Source organism: Bubalus bubalis, chromosome 10, assembly GCF_019923935.1.
Source record: "Bubalus bubalis isolate 160015118507 breed Murrah chromosome 10, NDDB_SH_1, whole genome shotgun sequence".
NCBI classification, from domain to species: Eukaryota; Metazoa; Chordata; class Mammalia; order Artiodactyla; family Bovidae; genus Bubalus; species Bubalus bubalis.
The window spans coordinates 65,528,093-65,541,387 of record NC_059166.1 but is presented as its reverse complement, the minus strand read 5'-3'; the positions used below and the strand labels follow the sequence as shown (position 1 = coordinate 65,541,387).

Genomic DNA, 13,295 nt, shown 5'->3' with positions numbered 1-13,295 from the left:
CAGGTGGGCCCTACAAGCATGCTGGCTTTATCATCAGCCCTCACCAGCTAGAGGGAGACTTGGGAGCCCCATTCCAGAACTAGCTAATGTGGTCACAGAGGTGAACTAAAAAAGGATCAAGCCCTGTGAAAGCAACAAAATGACTAGAAGTGCCTCCTCTGTGTGAGGCAGTGGGCCAGGCAAGGTGTCAGTGTTTCAAAGATAGATATAGAGTAAGTTCCTGGCTCAAGGATCTGGCTCACTTCTGGTAGAGGTGTAAACAGAGATGAATTCCAGTGGATTGGACAAGAACTTCAGGGAGAGATTTATGTTTCAGTTGGGCTGGAGGGGTAGGTTGAGTCACCATTCTTGCAGGTGGAGGTAAGGGTGCGTGGGAGGGAAGAACAGGGCAGGTGAAGGCCCAGAGGAGGGACAGGTGCTGGGAACAGCAAATGCTTTGGTAAGGCTGGGCATGAGGGAGAAAAAGAAATGGGCGATAAGGCTGAGTTGGGTCTGGAATGATGGTGGTTGACTTGGAGTACAAAGCTGAAGAATGTGAGTCTGAGTAAGTCTTTGGTCTTTCTAACCATGTTACTACCCTGAGGTTCCTAGGGGGTGGCTTAGAGGCACTGCAGGGGCCAAAGGTTCAGAGCCCTTCCTTGCTCATTGTACCGGGCGTTACCTTTCACTTAAGAGGGTTCCCATTGGCCTGTGCCAAGCACCCATTCACTTACCTAGTCCATCAGTCTGCAAATACTGAGAACCTCCTGTATGTCTAGACCGTACTCCATTCTGCTGAGAGACCGTGGAAGGTTTTTGGTTTTTTGTTTGTGTGTTTCATTGTGTTTGTTTGTTTTTGTTTTCTGTACAGAAGGTTTTGACCCGGTGACCGACTAGCAAGAGCCGTGGGTCAGCAACCTGAGTTATATTTCTGTCTCTGCCACCCACTCATAAATCCTTAAGCAAGTCTCCTGACCTCACTGGGAGTAGTTTATCACCTGTAAAGTGTAGAACTAGACTGGTAAATCATTCCCAACTGAGACATTCTAGGACTGCCATGATCAGTGCATGATCTATAGTCCAAAACTTTCCTTTCTGTCAAGAGATTCAGAAAAGGAGAGACCAGAGGCAGAAAGGCCAGGTAGGAGGTGATGGCAAGAACGTCTGTGGGGCGCCTTACGGATCTGAGTGAGGCCTTTCACTTATTCACTCAACAAGTGCAGTACTTAGCGCCAGACGTTGCCCTGAGCATGGACATATGTCAGTGACCAATACAGAGCCTCTGCTTTCAAGGTACTTCCTGTATAGAGGGCAGTGGTGGGACTGGAACAGGAGTGACAGATTGAGAGATGTAGTTTGAAACTAAGAACAAAGGGTGTTAGTTGGAGCTGTGGAAGTGTATGAGGTACCAGAGAAGAGAAAGGACAAAGGTTTAGAGGGAAAGAGAAACCTGGGATGATGGAACCTTCTGTGGAAGGCCAACGAATGTTCACTCCATGATAGAAAACACATTCTGTGTCATGCCAAAACAACAAACTTGTCCCCCAAAATATCCTGGTGTGGCTGCAAAGCTATGACACTAAAGAGAAAATGTCTGTTTAGACACTCAGTTCTCCTTGACTACATCGTTCCCATATATGAAGCAAAATGACACCAGAGCCATGTATGGGTTTATATTATATAATGTGAAGTGTTAGTCACTCAGTTGTGTCCGACTCTTTGTGACCCCATGGACTGTAGCGCACCAGGCTCCCCTGTCCATGGAATTCTCCAGGCAAGAATACTGGAGTGGGTTGCCATTCCCTTCTCTGAGGAATCTTCCTGACCCAAGGATGAAACCTGGGTCTCCCGCATTGCAGGCAGTCTCTTTACCAACTGATCCACCAGGAAAACCCTGGGTTTATATAATAACTGATCTATGTGCTTTCCTCAGAAAGGTCTCTAATAAGTACCAATGATATGTAAAAGTAGTGTGGGCAGCTGCCTAAGTTGCTAGCCCTTTAAATCTTTTCCCAGAGCAGCTGTCTCTCTCCCATTCATTCATTCATTCATTCTCTCTCTCTCCAAGTTATTGGCCTGCATCCAGAGCAGATTCTGAGAGCCTCAAGCTTTTCCTTATTTACCCTTCAGTAATTACATATCACAGGTTGTTTGCTCTATGAGAGTCCGGGGCTGAGCAATTAGTTTCCCATTGTCTTCGCAGGAAATGACATCCATGTGACTTCTGCAGAAGGCAACTGTTGACCACTCTGGTTAAAAGAATTTGGAAAGCATTCAGCACTTCCTCTGGTTGATCATTCAGACTGGCTGATTGGGAAAACTTTTGGAAATGTGCAGAGCGAATAATGGTTGACAGAACCAGAAATACTACTGGGTCAGTCCCTGAACAAAAGAGGCCTCTGAACTGTTCCTCGTGTCTCTCGATGCACTGACTTGTCTGGGGCCCTTCACTGTGTGGCTCAGCATGGTGCCTCGGCATTCTATTCTTTTTATAATACTTTTTGGGGAATGATCAGTCAGGATGCTTTCCAGCTGCAGATAATTGACTATCCAATTTAAGGAGGAAGGCAATGGCACCCCACTCTAGTACTCTTGCCTGGAAAATCCATGGACAGAGGAGCCTGGTAGGCTGCAGTCCATGGGGTTGCTAAGAGTCTGGAACAACTGATCGACTTCACTTTCACCTTTCACTTTCATGCATTGGAGAAGGAAATGGCAACCCACTCCAGTGTTCTTGCCTGGAGAATCCCAGGGACGGGGGAGCCTGGTGGGCTGCCGTCTCTGGGGTCGCACAGAGTCGGACACGACTGGAGCGACTTAGCAGCAGTGCAATATGAAATTTATTGAAAGTCCAGTAGCTCTGCAGACTTCAGGGTTGACTGAATGCAAACACCCCCAACTCTACTTTCCTGAGTTTCTTCTGTCTTCGCATCCTCTGTGGGCCAACTTTATCTTGTTGGAGCAAGATAGCTGCAGAAGTCCCAGACATCACATCCCACACAGCATTCAGAAGGAGGGACTTTCTCCCAGAAGAATGAGAAGCTCCCAGCAAAACATTCTGCATCTGTTGTTGGCCTGGATAGGATCACATGCCCAGTCTTGAACCAGTCACTGGCAACAGGAATGAGTTTCCCTTAGATCAGTGAATCTCAAACTGTAGCATGCTCACAGGTCACTTGGGATCTTGTAAAACAGCTTCCGGTTCAGTAGGTTAGGGGCAAGACTTCAGAGCTGACATTTCTCAGAAGCTCCCAGGTGATGCTGACATTAGACCACGCAGGTCCCCACCCCACCCCAGCTGGACTGCTGTCACCTGCCCACAAGGACTGTGGCTGGAGAAACATGGGGGATCTGTGAGGAAGAAGGAAGAGGGAATGGCCCCATGCAAATAAAACCTGTATCAGAGATACTTGTATCCAGTGCATAACAAGCATGTTACCTTTAAAGCAGGAGCCACAGGAGGTCTATGATACAGCAGTAGAAACAAAAAGCACTTGCAGTACTAAGTGTGGTGTGGGCGCACCTACAAACACCTTATTATTTGTTTATTCTCGAGGTTGTGTACATTGCCATTTTTGAAACAAAAAATTAAAGTCATGCTACTTTCTTGATTCTCATTCAGCTATTTTTATTTAATGCCATATACCTAATGTGACTCAAAGGGAACGAGTTCAAATGAAGTGGATTTACATATCCTTAAGTATAAAAGAGCATGCCAAGTCTAGCCATCGTTCTTTGAGTCGCTGATTGTTGTCTTAGTTACTGGGGAGGGAGGGTACACCCCCACTCATCCTATGAGTCACTTGACATGACGTTGGCGCGTGGAAGATGCTGTCTGTCAGTGGTGAATTTCTGCCAGTGCAAATGGTCACAGTGCCTTTATACATGATGTTCAGTGGAGAAAATCATTGTGCTCTCTACATGGAAAAGGAAGAACTATTTTGTTATCTTGTGTGGGCTGGGGGATAGGTTTCTTGACAAAAGACACACAGAAATCCTGAAGTGCTGTAATTTGGGGGAAAAGGCTGTTAAGACTGAAGGACCAGTGTTCCTCCCGATCACAGACTCAGGGGGGCCCAGAGTGAAATATGCGGCCAGGTGTTGAGTAAACCCACCTGGGTGGTACCCAGAGGGACTGCTGTCTCCAGAATCACATGCAGACAACACTCTGTGAGGGAGATGGAGTTTTCCTGCTCCATCTGCTTGACCCGCCCACTCCGAAACCACAGCTTCACATCTGTGAGACCTGTGGGAGGGCAGAGCAACTCTTACTAACTGTCCTCACCTACACAGGTCACCAAAGTGCCTGTACCCAGGGAATTACTGACCCTGACACCTTCAGAGGTTCTCGGTTCCTCTGGACCAGCTGGGGAAAGCTGCTGGGCTCCGAGCTCCAGCAAGGCAGGAACTGTGCTCGCATCACACCAGTGCCCCATGGATAGGCAAGATGACTGAACAGGAAGATGGTCAGCCCCACCGACCAAGCATTCACTCTTTAAGGAGAAACAAAAGAGGGGAACATTCTGTTGTGTAACTTCAGTAATTTACCAGCTAAATATACAACGTTTCAGTGTCCCGTCCACATATTTAGAACCTCAAGGACTGACAGTTAGAGACGAAATAATATTAGCTGATCCTGTGTGCTACAGGCAAGGTGGCACTATGATTCATCAATTGGTTCAAACGATGTTGACTGAATGTCATCCTACTGTGCGCACTGTGAGGCATGGCAACGAGAGTTTGGTCCATGGATGGGTGCCCAGAATAGGGAAGACGTGGTTTCCAGAAGGGAAGCACAATATATGCTTAATTACTTCTGCCTAATGATGCATTTTTAATTTCGTTGTGGTATTTTTCAGGACCAGTCCAGCAGCTGTATTAGAAGACATGTGGTATATATAAAGTTTGTGATCGTTGGGGGAAATTTTGGTAAGTGTCACTGCCTTTATCTCTGATACCTTGTGAAGTACGTGGTGCTCATAAAGGGGAGCCAGGGCTTTGTCTCTGCATCTTTTAAATCTGCTCTGCACTTGACAAAATGTATTTTATAATTAAATGTGACACTCAATTGGTATTTTCTGACAGTACGACATTTTTTCTTGTCATTGCTGGTGTTGTTAAAAAGTATGGGGTTTTCTAAGATATAATAAGTCTAGATTTTAGGAAACCTTCCAGATGTGGGATGAAGAATACCCTGGACCATTTAGCTTATGTTCTAAGCCACCCATGGAATATGTGAGTAATTAACTTGCAAACCAAAAGAAGTGGGAAAAAAAAAAGTTTCTAGGTTTCCAGAGCAGAGAGATCCTTCCAGTCTATTTGTTGAAATGAGAGAGAAACAAGCAGTTAGCTGCTTGGGGAATGGGACGTGAAAGGGAATTAAGAATCCAGCATGCCTCATCCCAGCCTGGGACCAGCAGAGCAGTGGTCTGAGACCAGGAACATTAAATTCAGCAGTCACCCAGAAGACCTTGCTAGCAGTAGTCAAAAGGACAGGAGACATGGGTCAAAACCCAAGTTCTACACTTAGCATTTGTTATATAACCTCACTGAGCCTCAGTCTCCTCATCTGTAAAATAAGGCATATAATATTACCTACCTCCTAGGACTGTTGTGAGAATAAAGCAAGCTAAGTAGTTCAGGGATGCTCAATAAAGCAGTTTTTTTTTAACTTATTTTATTGAAATATAATTAATTTACAGTGTTGTGTTAATTTCTGCCATACAGCAAAGCGATTCATATACATATTCACATATATATACATTCATATATTTTTTCATGTATATATACGTTCATATATATTTTCATGTGTATATATACACACATTCATGTATATGTATATCCATGTATATATATACACACATTCTTTTCATACTCTTTTCCATTATGGTTTATCACAGGATATTGAATTTAGTTCCTTATGCTATGCAATAGGACCTTGTTGTTTATCTATCCTATACATAATAATTCGAATCTACTAATCCAATCTCCCGATCCCTCCCTCCCGCTTGGCAACCACAAGTCTGTTATCTATGTCTGTGAAAAGCAGTTATTCTGGATAACAGAACACCCTTGTTTGAAAACTGGACATTTGCCATTGAGGTCAAGCCAGCAAAAGGTGTGCGTGTCTTCCAGAAGAAGAGACGTTGAAGAGGGGCTAGTCACCCCCTGTCTGCTATCACAAGGGACATCACAGCTGGTCACCACAGTCCCTTCTCCAGCGTCCACTGCATAGCAAGCAGGGGGAAGCCTCAAGACATTTGCCTTCTTCTCTCACCCTGTCAACCTGTTCTTAAACCAGTTTAGCTAATTTAACTCCCCTTCCTGCCACCTTTGCAGCCAGGTGTGGTCACATTGTTTTAGCTTTGTTCAGTTTGAGAGCTAATGTTATTTTGAATCAAAATGATGAGAAGAGAAAGAACAGGTCAGAAGGAGATGGTACCCTTGGTTTAGGTCTCAGTTACCATGTTGAGGCTCTCATTTCCAAACCTTTCTTTGGATTTTTTTGTCTATGCTTATTATTCAGGCTTCACAGAGATTCAGTTACTGGACAGAATTTTTTTTAACTAAAGTCCATATTTATTCACATTTCGTCTGTTTATTAATTGAAGGATAATTACAGAATTCTGTTGGTTTCTGCCAAACATCATCATAAAGGGCAGAAATATTTGAGCTTTAACTAAAAGAATTTGGCTTTAGGGTGGGGCCCTTTACCGGAAGTTGGGGAGAATCAAGAATGTCACTGAGATGAGCTCATGGTTAAGATTTGGTGTCCAGAGGTGACAACCCTCCAGTTTCAGGACCTCAAAGAGATGGACATGGCCTCAGGAGTTGTCTGGTCCAGTCTTCCGTTAACAAAAAAATAAAACTCTTCTCCAGAATTCTTGACAGAGGGTATTTCACATTCTTTCAGAGGTAGGGTTTGCTATTGCACAGAGGAGCTTTCTCCAATTAAAAAGCAATTCAGGGCACAGGGAAATTTAAAGGGGTGAGAAAATTGTGCTAGCTTTGACTGTACTGGTATTTATACAACTGTAGGCTTTTGTGAAAACTCACATGGCTATACAACAAAAAGGGTGAATTTTGCTATAGTTAATTAAACCTTAATTTTTTTAATGGGGAAAAGAACGAGCAACTAGACAAATACCTGGACATTAGCTCAAATTATTACAAAGAAAGAAAAAGGGAAGGAGAGGAGGAGGGAGGGAAGAAAAGCTATCTAGACCTTCTATTGATCTACAATACATGCTCGAGGGAACAGGACTTGGTCTTCCTTCTTCTTTTCAGTGTCTGGACAGTACCTGGCCTCCAGAAGGCCTGTGCTGAGTATTTATTAAATCATCGAGGCCCCTGAGTCACTCTCTAAGCAGATGGAGACAAGCTCACTTACTTTCCCACACACCACCCACTGGATATTTGAAGATGCTCTCCTTCCTCATTCGTCTTCTCTGGGCTGAGTTTAAACTGTCTTTGTTCTTTGACTCTTCATCTCCTGATGTGATTTTCCTTTCTCACCCTGCCCGGCGCCTCTCCTGATTTGCTCCCTACGAGTGTCTGGGGCTAAAAACACAGCCTCTGAGGGGATCTGGACCCCAGAAGGGATACAGTGAGTCCCCACTTCTGTAGATGGTGTTAATACACAGCAAGCCTTATCCCCTTCCTTACTAAGGGCTTGGTAACTGGATTTCTTACCAGTAGTCTTCTAAGAATGGAGCTCCTAAAAGTAGGGAGGCTAGTGGTCCATCCAAGAGATCAGGTGGCAGCAAAGCCAGCCTCATCAGTGTCTTGACTGAAATGAAGCCAGGTCCTGCCCCTGTTTTGAGACATCAGCGGTGCTGTTTATAAGTCTTTCTGGGCAGTACTGTATTTCAGGTCCCACTTCTTCACCATGAGTCATAGCAAGTTAGAAATTCTGAAAATTAAACTTATAGGTGCCTTGAAAAATCTAGACTTTTTTTTTCCCCTGGCAATGCCAGGGGAAGATGTATAAATAGATAAATAGAGAGCAGTAGTTCTCAACCAGGGTTGTTTTTGTCCTTGCAGAGGACATTTAGCAACGTGTGAAGACATTTTTTGTTACCACAATGGGGAGGGTGGGTATGTACTATTGGTGTCTAATGGATGGAAGCCAGAGATACTGCTAAAGACCCTAAAATGCACAGGACACGCCCCCTCCATACACACACACACACACACACACACACACACACACACACACACACACAGAAATGATCCTGCCCAAGATGTTAGTAGTTCTGAGGCTGTGAAACCAATATGGAAATAATAATAATTTTTAAAAAATCAATGTCTAAGGTACTCATGATTTTGAAGGTTTAAATTTTTTAATGTTTTGACATTTAATTAAATGTAAATATATAACTAGAAAACATAAAGAAGTTTGTTCAAAAAATCACAAATCTGAAAGTGCTCCTAAGAGGCTACATCACCACAAACTCCAAGCCAAAAATGATCTAAATGAATTCAGACAGATGGGTGTCTGGAGACATATACTGAGGACTGTCAGCTAAAGCTGAAAACGAGACTCACACAACTTGGTTCCAGCATTCACACAAAAGAGATTGGCTCGTGTTTTAAATTTCAGCCCGGTTTCTTCAGATGTGTTTGTCTTCAGATGACCTCTGAGATGAGGCAGTATTTCAATCTGGGTTAGCCCATCCTTTTGAATCAAGGGTGTGATTCTGGTGTGATGAGAATGTGCTTAGGGAGGAGAGAGATCTCATTACAGATGATTGAGATTGGGTATTTTGGTACTCAGGGCTGTTTATTTGCATCAATTTCCTAGTGACAGTACAATCTGGTTTAACTGGGAGTCGTTGTGAGCTTGTGTAGCCCGATATGGCTACATTTGCCAAAGCAGGGAGATGAAAGCAACATACGTCAAGTTGTGATATAGGACAATCCGCTTGAAAAGACTTTAATTATAGGGCCTATTTTGGGAGGGTAACTGTGCTTTTTGTGAGGTGTATTTTGGGATCCGCTAACCCAACTTCAAGGCCAGTAATATCTTCCCAGAAAGGGTGTGGTTGTGTGCTTGTTGCCTAAATATTTTCTTACCCAAAGCTTTGGTATTTGGTACTTTCCTTCGACTTTACTCCCCTTCATTTTTCTTTTCCTGATAATCTTTCCTCTTGCAAGAATGCTATGAAAATGCATTCTGGGAAGCTGGAGAAGAGAAGGATGAAAGATCTCATTTAGATGGCCAAGTCCAGAGATTTAGGGGCGTTACATTATCAGTCTGCTGTTTTTAAGACAAATAGAATTTGGAGGAATGCCCCAAAAGTAATAGTAAGCAGAATCACGGGAGACTATAAAAACAACACGTTGGGGGAAAATATTTTACTGTATGTGTCTATTAACAGAACTACACACTTACAACTACTTTTTTCCAGAACCCCTTTTCCAACCCATGGGTAATTCTTGTGAGCCATTTCAGTGTTCTTTGGCTAATGATCTGGAGTGAGTTATCTGGTTTTACTTTTGTTCTTTGAGATTCTTGCCTTTTTTCAGCCCTGTCTCAGGTGAATACCTGTGTGTGTGTGTGTGTGTGTGTGTGTGTTCGGGAGAGGGGGTGGGGAGGGCATTGTCTTCAGGTGGCTCCCACACACTAACCTATGTGAACCGCAGCTCCATTCTTCCCTTTATCAGGGCGTACAGATTTGTGTGCAGCAGCCCTGCCCAGCCTTTCAGATGCCCTTTTGTAAGCATCGTTGGAAGCTTTGGAACAGAGTGGTATGACCTGTTGAAAGCCAGCCCTGTGCATGCTGGCCCTGCTCTGGTATGCATGAGAGCAGGTGCACCAAGGTTGAGCAGATGCATCGACCTTGTACTCTTGATCTTTGAAGTAATTCCCACAATCAGTTATCCCTTGCTCTCTAAGAGAAGTGTTCTTCTGTCTCCAGGTCAGTTTTGGCACCGTCCTAAACCAGCCTCATTGAAGCTGCATTGAGGCTGCCCTCCTGCTTGTCTGCCCCAATAGCTCATGTACTTAGAATCCACTCTAAAATCCACACTGTTGTGTGGTTGTTACCTCCAGCAACACTTGTATACCAGAATTTCCCACTTATGGAGGGAAACCTTTTCAGAATAAGTAGCTGACAAGTATTCTAGAACATGACTGGAGAGCTGACATTGTGTCATACATCTCACCTAGGATCCAGGTGATGGGACCCACCCACCCCCCAAGCCCTGCCCCTAATTGGCAGGCTGCCCACATGTTGAATGCACGTGATGATACCATTTGTATAACCCACTTAGGTTCATAAGAAGCTACCACACATTTGCTCCTCCCAAACCACTTCTTAGGTGATGGAGCAGGTGCCATGCCCAGATAAAATCTTTTGCTCAGAGACTGTAGCCTTAGTCTCAGGCAGGGGCGTTTGGGAGTGCAGACCTGTTTGTTGTCCTGCTTTCAAAGAGAAAGTAACTACTGGCATGTGGAGAGGCAGGGGTGTTACGTGTCCTGCCGTGTCTGGGACAGCCTGCCCAGTGAAGAATTGTCGCCAATGCAGCATACACTGCAGCCCTGCTGAGAACTACTGCTCTGAGGTTGAGTGGCTGCTATACAGCAGAGGGGGGCTCATACCCACTCTCTCTCAATCCAAGGTCTCTATGTCCCTCTCCATGTTGGAGGCATCACAGAATTCATTCCCACTTCTTTGGGAGTGCACGCTGCAGTGAAATTGAACTCAGAGTAGCTGTTCCTTGGACTGTGCCATGGCTGCTATAGCGCCAGACCTCCACTGCAGCATCCTGCCGGGGAAGCGGCTTCTCTGGGACCTCAGTGGCCCAGCCAAGCAGCACCCTGTGCCTAGCATTCCTCTGTCTATGCCCAGCGCAGGTGGAGAGAGAGTATGTGTGTATTCTCTTAGGAAGAGACCAAAGAGGATGCTCCACCCAAAGCCTTTGATCTAGTCTTACTGGCTTACAGACCATCCACAGAGGCAATTAGGTTTCAGTGTTAGGAGTTTTTGATATGATAGCTTAGGCTTCCTATCTACCTGCTGCACTTCTACAGCCTGTTGGAGCTTTGTTTAAAGTTTGGTTTTGATGTCGACCAACAAAGAAGCCAAGACAGTGGCTACATCAGTTTGAATGAGCACACATGAAAGTTGATTAACGTGGTAAAAATAAAGCCATGTCGAATGAAAAGGCACACAGTGAAGCTGACTTGAATATAAACGTTGAAGGGGTTATGTAAAGGGGAGGAAGTGATAGTATCTGATCTTTTTTTTTTCTTCTTTCCTGGCTTTCCCCTCCTTCTCTTTCTTCCAGATTCTATCTCAATTTTTTATTTTGAAAATTTTCAAACCTACTGGCTTGGGAGAATGATAAATACCTGTATATCCTTTATTTAGATTCACATGTTAGTCTACATTTGCCATATTTACCTTTTGTATCCCAATATATGTAATATATATAATTGTACATAACATATGTAATATATATAATTATATGTAACATATGTAATATATATAATTATATGTAACATATATAATTATATGTAACATGTAAAATATGATATATTTTATATATAGTATACGTTATATAAATTTTGCAAAACCATTTGAAAGTTGCAAACATCTTGACCCTTTGCCTCTAAATAGTTCACCATGTATCTCCTAAATATAAGGACTTTCTTCTACATAGCCACAATGCTATTAGCTAATAAGAAATAAAACAATAATTCCATAATATTATCTAATACTCAGTCCATATTCAAACTTTCCCAGTTGTCCCCGGCTGCCTATGGTTTAGAATGTCCTGCCTTCTGAGCTTGTCTGTTTCTTCACAGGGTTATTTAACTTGCTCCTCACTTCCTGAAAATTGTTAGGTCTAGAGGCTTGATATTAGAGGCAGGTAAAACCTCTTTTGGCAAGAATTCTTCATAGGCGGTATTCCATCCTTGATGTTACATCACATCAGGAGGCAGATGATGTCAACTTGTCCATCATCCACAGTGCTCAGTCTGATCTCATAGATCAGGTGGTAACCAGACCTCACCAATGTCCAGAAGCACTTAGAGTCAGTAAGGCATCTGTGGGCTGGTACCTGGGTCCTTTGTCAGCATCCTGTCCCCCACCTACCTTTCATCCAGGGATTTGAGTATCAATGAATAATCCTAGCTTGCATCAATTATCACACTGGGATAGTGTCTGATAATTTTTATCCTTTGCTTTCACTTCCTCAGTTATTTATAGTGAATGATCTGGGCCTTCATATTTTTCAGTGATGACTTTTAAGCCACTTCCTTGGTAGTCAGCTCGATTTTGCTGTGATAATAGATTATGCTAAACATTTTCCTTTCTCACCTGCAGAATAGGGAGTAACTTGAGCAGAGCATTTACTGTACACCAGGACCACACAGACTCCTTACCTATAGAACTCCTTTCACTTTTTTCCTCTCACAACAGCTCAGACTAGCAAGCAAAGTGACTTGTTCAGGGTCACCCAGCTCCTGCAGTGGAGCCAAGATCAAGCAGATTTGTCAGAATTTCCCACTCATTTGTGTTCCCTCCAACCCCCAACCCTGGCTGTGTCTCCCACCCTGCAGTTCTTGCCTTAGATGAATGCCTGCCTGACTGGTGGGTCCGTGAACAGGGAAGGTCAGTGAGGGAGGTGCAGGAGAAACACATGCCACCCTAAAAGGGCCAGGTGCCACTGGGTTTCTGACAGATGTGGCTCAGTACCACCAGAGATCTCCATCCATGTGTTAACCATTCCAACTTTTTAATATTGGCAACTGATTTATGTATTCTGATACTTTTTCAGCCAAGTCGTCAGTTTTCCCCACCAGCATGGCTGCTGGCTGAAACTGTCTTGACTCAGCCTGGCTTTGCTTAGAAATGGAATTCATGGTTTGTCTGTTTTTAATACCATTTTTAAAACAGGTATTATTGTTCTTGAGATGGGATACTTTTTTGATTGGAGGAGTGTTTGATTTTTGAAGAGGGAAAATCAGTCTTCAGGGAAGTTTTCTTTAATTGATACATTATTATAAAACCTTCATTTTATAGGATTTTCTTTTTTACTGAATCAACACAGTTCATTATTGAACTGCACTTTCACACAGATGGTTTCAGAGAGCTAGAACAGATATGGGGTGGGGATTGGGGAAGGGACAGGTGCCCCCCAGTAGGCAGGACCGCTGGCTGGCTTCCCTGGACCAGGACAGGGGAGATCGGGCTGTTCAGTTTCTGGGGATCAGTTCTCCACATGTATACACACAGCAAGCCAGCAACTCCTCAGACATAAACACAGACACCCTGAACAAAAATGGGATTTCTTAACTAGCAGGT

The 13,295-nt window shown here is 43.8% G+C and overlaps 1 protein-coding gene across 5 annotated transcripts in view; it reads left to right on the top strand.

Moving 5' to 3' along the window:
* FYN (FYN proto-oncogene, Src family tyrosine kinase) overlaps positions 1-13,295 on the top strand; it is a 212,549-nt gene that overhangs the window by 94,596 nt on the left and 104,658 nt on the right. For all 5 annotated transcript variants that reach the window (XM_006070086.3, XM_006070084.3, XM_025294726.2 and 2 more), the window contains one exon: positions 4,839-4,908. The gene's annotated coding sequence lies outside the window, so the exon portion shown is untranslated. The remainder of the gene's footprint in view (positions 1-4,838; positions 4,909-13,295) is intronic.